The sequence below is a fragment of the Arachis hypogaea genome, chromosome 16, assembly GCF_003086295.3.
Source record: "Arachis hypogaea cultivar Tifrunner chromosome 16, arahy.Tifrunner.gnm2.J5K5, whole genome shotgun sequence".
Taxonomy (NCBI): Eukaryota; Viridiplantae; Streptophyta; class Magnoliopsida; order Fabales; family Fabaceae; genus Arachis; species Arachis hypogaea.
Window position 1 is genome coordinate 122,180,554 of NC_092051.1, and position 6,368 is coordinate 122,186,921.

The window sequence follows — 6,368 nt, forward strand, 5'->3', positions numbered from 1 at the left end:
GGAGATGACCAGCGAGAAGCGACGCGGCCACATGGATGACGTGACCGCGCGGAAGAAAGGAAATCGCAATGACGCGGCCGCATAGATGACGCGGCCGCGCGAATTGGAAACTGCACTAGTGACGCGGAGGCGTGGACGACGCGCCCGTGGCAAAGCAAAACGCCGAATGACGCGTCCGCCTGAATGACGCGTCCGCGTAACGTGCGCGATCTGCATAATCTGCAGAATCGCTGGGGGCGATTTCGGGCCTGATTTTGACCCAATTTTCGGCCCAAAAAAGCAGACTAGAGCCAGAGAACATGCAGAAACCAACAACAACATTCATTCCGCATAATTTTAGTTTTTAGATATAGTTTTCCTCTCCTCTAGGTTTTCTCTCTACACATTCGTAGTTTTTAGGATTTGTTATTTTCATTGTTTTTGCATTGGGATATTGAGAAGAGTTATTGCCTCATCAAGACTTCGATATTCTAGTTCGTTCTCTTTACTTGTCTCTTACTCTTCCATGTTCCTTAATTTACTTAATTTTACTATTGGATTATTTTAGCATTTATTAATACAAGAATTACTTTTATTTTTATTTAATCTTTTGATCATTATTTATCATGTCTTTCTTTAATTCCCTTTCTTATGTTATGAATTTTACATTTACAATGAGCGAGTAGTTCCCTAACTTGATGGGGAGTTGATTGAAAGGAACCCTTGAGTTGGGATGCTCAAGAGAAAGATTGTAATTGGGTTTATTGTTGGATTGCTCTCTAGTCATAAACACCAATCCTCCCAAGAGCGGATTGGACCTTGTGGGTAGATACAGCACTCCAACTCGTTTGACTTTCCCTTACTTAGTAAGGGGCAACTAAACATAATAACCCCCAATTGTCAATTAATCTTGAGAGTACTCCAACAAGAATAGGGCTTCCATCTAATCAATTCCCAGTCAAGGTTTTTATTTAAATTTATATAAATTCTCTAATTTAATTTTCTGCCATTCAACTCAAACCTTTTTGAAAACATCTGATTAATAAAATAGCACACTTTTCTGCAACTCGTTGGGAGACGACCTGGGATTCATACTCCCAGTATTTTAATTTTAATTTTTGTGACACCCTTCTAAATTGATAAGCGGATTTCTGGTTGGTTGAGAACTATACTTACAACGCATATTTTATAATCATTTTTAACTCGCCAATTTCCGCCCACATCAATTTTTGGCGCCGTTGCCAGGGAGTTGCAATAGAGTGCTAAAGTTATTAATTAGAATTTATTTATTTGCATTTTATTTTATTTTGCTACTATGAGCTGCTTGTTTCTTTCGTTAGATGACACGTTCGCTTCCTGACCTAAGCTTGCTAGTATTCGATCCTGAGATTGAAAGAACTATTTCACGAATAAGGCAAGCTTGGCGTCGGTTAGTCCTCTCTGAGGGCGGATCTGAAACGTCACTTGAGAAAGAAACCAGCCCCCGTTCTACTGATTTGGTTGTTTTACGTGCAGGTAACATGGCAGAACCTAGGCGAGTTACTATCCAGGAGGCTGGAGCCCCTGATTTTACAATGCAACTATTTCAAGCGCATCACCCAGCGGTAGCTACAGATTTTGAAATAAAGACCGCACTGCTCAATTTGATGCCCAAGTTTCATGGCTTGCCTACTCAAGAGCCTATCAAGCACCTGAGAGATTTTCAAGCAGCCTGTTCTACTGTCAAGCATGATGGTGCGGATGAAACTTCAATTTTGCTGAAAGCTTTCCCGTTTTCTCTTGAGGAGAAGGCAAGAGAGTGGTACTACACTCAACCCACAGCAACTGTATCCAACTGGGATACACTGAGAAGAGAATTCTTGGAAAAGTTCTTTCCAGCTGAAGTTACTGATAAACTGAGGAAAGATATTTCCATGATTGTTCAGGATGATTCTGAAACTCTCTATGAGTACTGAGAGTGCTTCAATAATCTTCTGGAAGCTTGCCCCCACCATATGATTGACAAGATAGTGTTACTCAGTTATGTCACACAGGGCATGAGGTCCCAAGATAAGACCACATTGGAAAGTGCTAGCAATGGGTCTATGAAAAAGTACAAGACCACTGATGAGGCATGGCAATTAATCAGTGACTTAGCTGAATCTACTAGGAATCACAGGCAGAAACAAGGCCGTGCAAAAGCCATTGCAGAAGTATCCTCTAGCAGAGAGACTACTGCTTTAACTCAGAGTATTTGTGAAATGACCAACTTGCTGAAGCAAATGCAATTGAATCAACAACAAGTTCAACAAGCTCAACCTTCTCCAGTACAGCAAAACCAACAGTTAGTCCCATAGAGAGTTTGCGGAATCTGTGCTGATTACAACCATTATACTAACGAATGTCCGCAGTTCCAGCAGGAAGACAACACCGTGGCAGCCACTCATAACTTCTATGACCGCCCCAAACAAGGGTACAATCAAAGTGGCAATTACAACCATGGATGGCAGGACAATTCTAACCAGAATTGGAGGGACAACAACAACAACAGAGGAGGCAGAGATAATCAGGGGAATCAGAGGTGGAATAACAATAACAACAGGCAGCAGAATCAGAACCAGCCTTACAGAGCACCTCACCTAAGGCAATCCCAAGGACCATAGAATACCCAAAAGCAGACCTCTCAATTTACCTATCCTTCTTCATCTGCTAATGATGACTTACTACAATCTATTGATCGGAGACAGCAGACCATGGAAAACAACATCAATGCCACTCTAAATGGTCTGACCGCTACTTTGCAGGCTCTTGTCTCCCAGATTGGATCAATGAACAACTCCAATAACCAACCTTTGAGCTCCAGTGGAATCCCCTCTCAACCATTACCCAATCCAAAGGGTGGCATCAATGCCATCACCCTGAGGTCCAGAACCACACTGCAGGAGAGGAATCAAGAGGGGCCAAACCCACCAGAACACGCCTCAGCTGAAGAGGTAGTGGAAATAGAAGATTTTGAAGAGGAAGAGGACATACAGGACATGGCTAAAGAAGAAGAAGTGAAACCACGAGAGGAAGCACTAAAAGGCGCAGATACTGCAGAAGACACCACTCCTATTCCATTTTTACAACTTTCAAGGAAGCCCTGGAAGCAGCTGGAACCTGATCCAAAAATGGTAGAGATATTCAAGAAGGTTGAGGTAATTATTCCTCTATTTGATGTTATTCAACAGGTACCTAAGTATGCAAAGTTTCTAAAAGATTTATGTATACATAAAGACAAAATTAATGAATTAGAAACTATTCCTTTAGGAAGTTCCATATCTGCTTTAATGGGAGGTTTACCTGAAAAGTGTAGTGACCCAGGTCCTTGTATAGTTAATTGTACTATTGGTGGTGTGATAATTTCTGATTGCATGTGTGATTTAGGAGCATGTGTTTGCCTTTGTCTATATATGATATTTTGAGGCTCCCTCCCTTAAAAAGGTCGGCAGCTCGTTTTGTGTTAGCAGATAAAAGCATTATTACAGTGGTTGGAGTTGCTGAAGATGTCTTAGTGGGCATTAAGGGACTCACGTTCTCCACTAATTTTTATATCCTGGAAATGCCCCAAAATGACTCAGACAAGCCATCATCAATCCTACTCGGAAGGCCATTCCTGAAGACCTCAAGGTTTAAATTAGATGCTTTTTCAGGAACATACTCTTTTGAAATAGATGGCCGAGTAGTGATTTTCAATCTGAACGGAGTTATGAAGCACCCACCGGAGGATCACTCTATCCTCAAGTGTGACATTATAGATGAAACCGTGGCTGAAGTCCATCAGGAGGAATTTGAAGAGAAGCACACAGGACATGTTCCAAGTGTGGGGACATTCTCAGAGGACAATGATAGTGCCTTACCACTGTTACCAGCTCCAGACAACCAGAGCCTGAACATGATCAGAAGTTAGAATTAAAACCCCTTCCTCCATACCTCAAATATGCTTACCTTGAAGACGGGCAGAAGTTTCCGGTTATCATTGCAAGGGAACTCACTTCTCAATAGGAAGAGCAGCTACTTGGCGTGCTGAGGAGGCACGAAAAGGCAATTGGTTGGAGTTTGGCAGACATAGTAGGCATCAACCCTCAAGTTTGTGAGAATAGGATATTTTTAGAAGAGGGAGCAAGACCTATCCGTCAACCCCAGAGAAGACTGAACCCCACTATCCTAGAGGTTGTCAAAAAGGAAGTGACCAGACTACTAGAGGCAGATATCATCTATTCCATCTCAGACAGTGAATGGGTAAGCCCAGTACAAGTGGTGCCAAAGAAGTCTGGAGTCACTGCAGTGAAGAATGAGCATGGAGAGCTCCTGACAACCAGAGTTCAGAACGCCTGGAGGGTCTGCATTGACTACAGACACCTCAACCAAGCAACCCGTAAGGATCACTACCCTCTTCCATTCATTGATCAAATGCTGGATCGCCTGTCAGGTAAATCACATTATTGTTTTCTAGATGGTTACACAGGTTATTTCCAGATTCATATAGCTCCTGAGGATTAAGAAAAGACCACTTTTACATGTCCTTTTGGGACTTATGCTTACAAGAGAATGTCCTTTGGCTTGTGCAATGCACCAGCTACTTTCCAAAGGTGCATGATGAGTCTTTTCTCTGATCTTATTGAGGACTGTATGGAGGTTTTTATGGATGATTTTAGTGTATACGACGATTCCTTTAGCCTTTGCTTAGATGGATTATCTAGAGTATTAGATAGATGTGTCAGTACAAACCTGGTATTAAATTTTGAAAAATGTCACTTTATGGTTAAACAAGGGATTGTACTAGGACATGTTGTGTCTAACACTGGCATTTCTGTAAATCCAGCAAAGGTGGATGTTATTTCTAGTTTACCTTACCCCTCTTCTGTGAGGGAGGTCCGTTCTTTCCTTGGCCATGCAGGTTTTTACAGGAGGTTCATTAAGGACTTCAGTAAGGTAGCACTTCCCTTATCCAGATTACTGCAGAAAGATATTGAGTTTGAATTTAGTGAAAATTGAAAACAAGCGTTTGATAAGCTGAAGACCGCACTGACTCAAGCTCCAATTGTGAGAGGACCAGACTGGAGCCAACCATTTGAAATAATGTGCGATGCTTCCAACCATGCAGTAGGAGCAGCACTGGCTCAGCGTGAAGGTAAGGATCCTTTTGTTATCGCTTACGCGTCTAAAACTTTAGATGCCGCTCAGTCAAATTACACTACTACTGAGAAAGAGCTTCTTGCTATTGTTTTTGCTCTGGATAAATTCTGAGCCTATTTACTTGGTACAAAGGTAGTAGTGTATTCAGACCACGCAGCTCTAAAGTATTTATTAGCTAAAAAGGAGTTCAAACTAAGGCTTATATGTTGGATACTACTATTACAAGAATTTGATTTGGAAATTAAGGACAGGAGTGGTAACCAGAATTTAGTGGCAGACCACTTGAGTCGCCTTGAACATATTACAGATGACTCCACTCCTATAGCTGATAATTTCCCATTTGATAACCTGCAAGCAGTATTTGAGATAGTCCCTTGGTATGCACTTGTAGCTAATTATCTAGTTAGCCGCACCTTCCCTCCGAACTTTTCTAAGCATCAAAGAGACAAGTTGAAAAGCGAGTCTAAATATTATATATGGGATGACCCATATTTATGGAGATGTGGCGCTGACCAGATAATTAGACGGTGTGTCCCTCAATCAGAATTCCAGTCCATCTTAGAGGCCTGTCACTCATCTGAGAGTGGAGGACATTTTTGCCCTCAAAGAACTGCTAGAAAAATCTTAGACTGTGGATTCTGGTGGCCTACTCTCTTTAGAGACGCTGCTGAATTTTGTAGATCTTGTTTTCCATGCCAGAAATTTGGTAATATATCTAGGAGGGATGAGATGCCTCAACAGATTATGCTTTTCTGTGAAATTTTTGATGTTTGGGGCATTGACTTCATGGGTCCGTTTCCAAATTCTAATGGTTATTTCTATATATTGTTAGCTGTGGATTACGTTTCCAAATGGGTGGAAGCAATTCCTACCTGCAATGATGATGCTAACACTGTTATTTCCTTTGTGAGAAACCATATTATTTGTCGCTTTGGATCACCATGAGCAATCGTGAGCGATCAAGGCACCCATTTTTGTAACAAGAGACTAACAGGACTAATGAAGAAGCATGGGATAATTCATAAAGTTGCAACAGCCTACCATCCTCAGACTAATGGGCAAGCCGAGGTGTCAAATAGAGAGATAAAGCGTATCTTGCAGAAGATAGTCAAACCTCATAGAAGAGACTGGAGCACCAGGCTACAAGATGCACTCTGGGCATACAGAACAGCATACAAAACACCCATTGGGATGAGTCTTTTCCGCTTAGTTTATGGAAAAGCTTGTCATCT

General features: G+C 41.7%; 1 non-coding gene across 1 annotated transcript; it reads right to left on the bottom strand.

Annotated features, from left to right (window-relative positions):
* Nucleotides 1-1,871: 1,871 nt before the first annotated feature.
* On the bottom strand, nt 1,872-1,979 carry LOC112761923 (small nucleolar RNA R71). The gene has a single exon (XR_003182292.1). It is a non-coding gene; the product is annotated as a small nucleolar RNA R71 (small nucleolar RNA).
* Nucleotides 1,980-6,368: the final 4,389 nt, after the last annotated feature.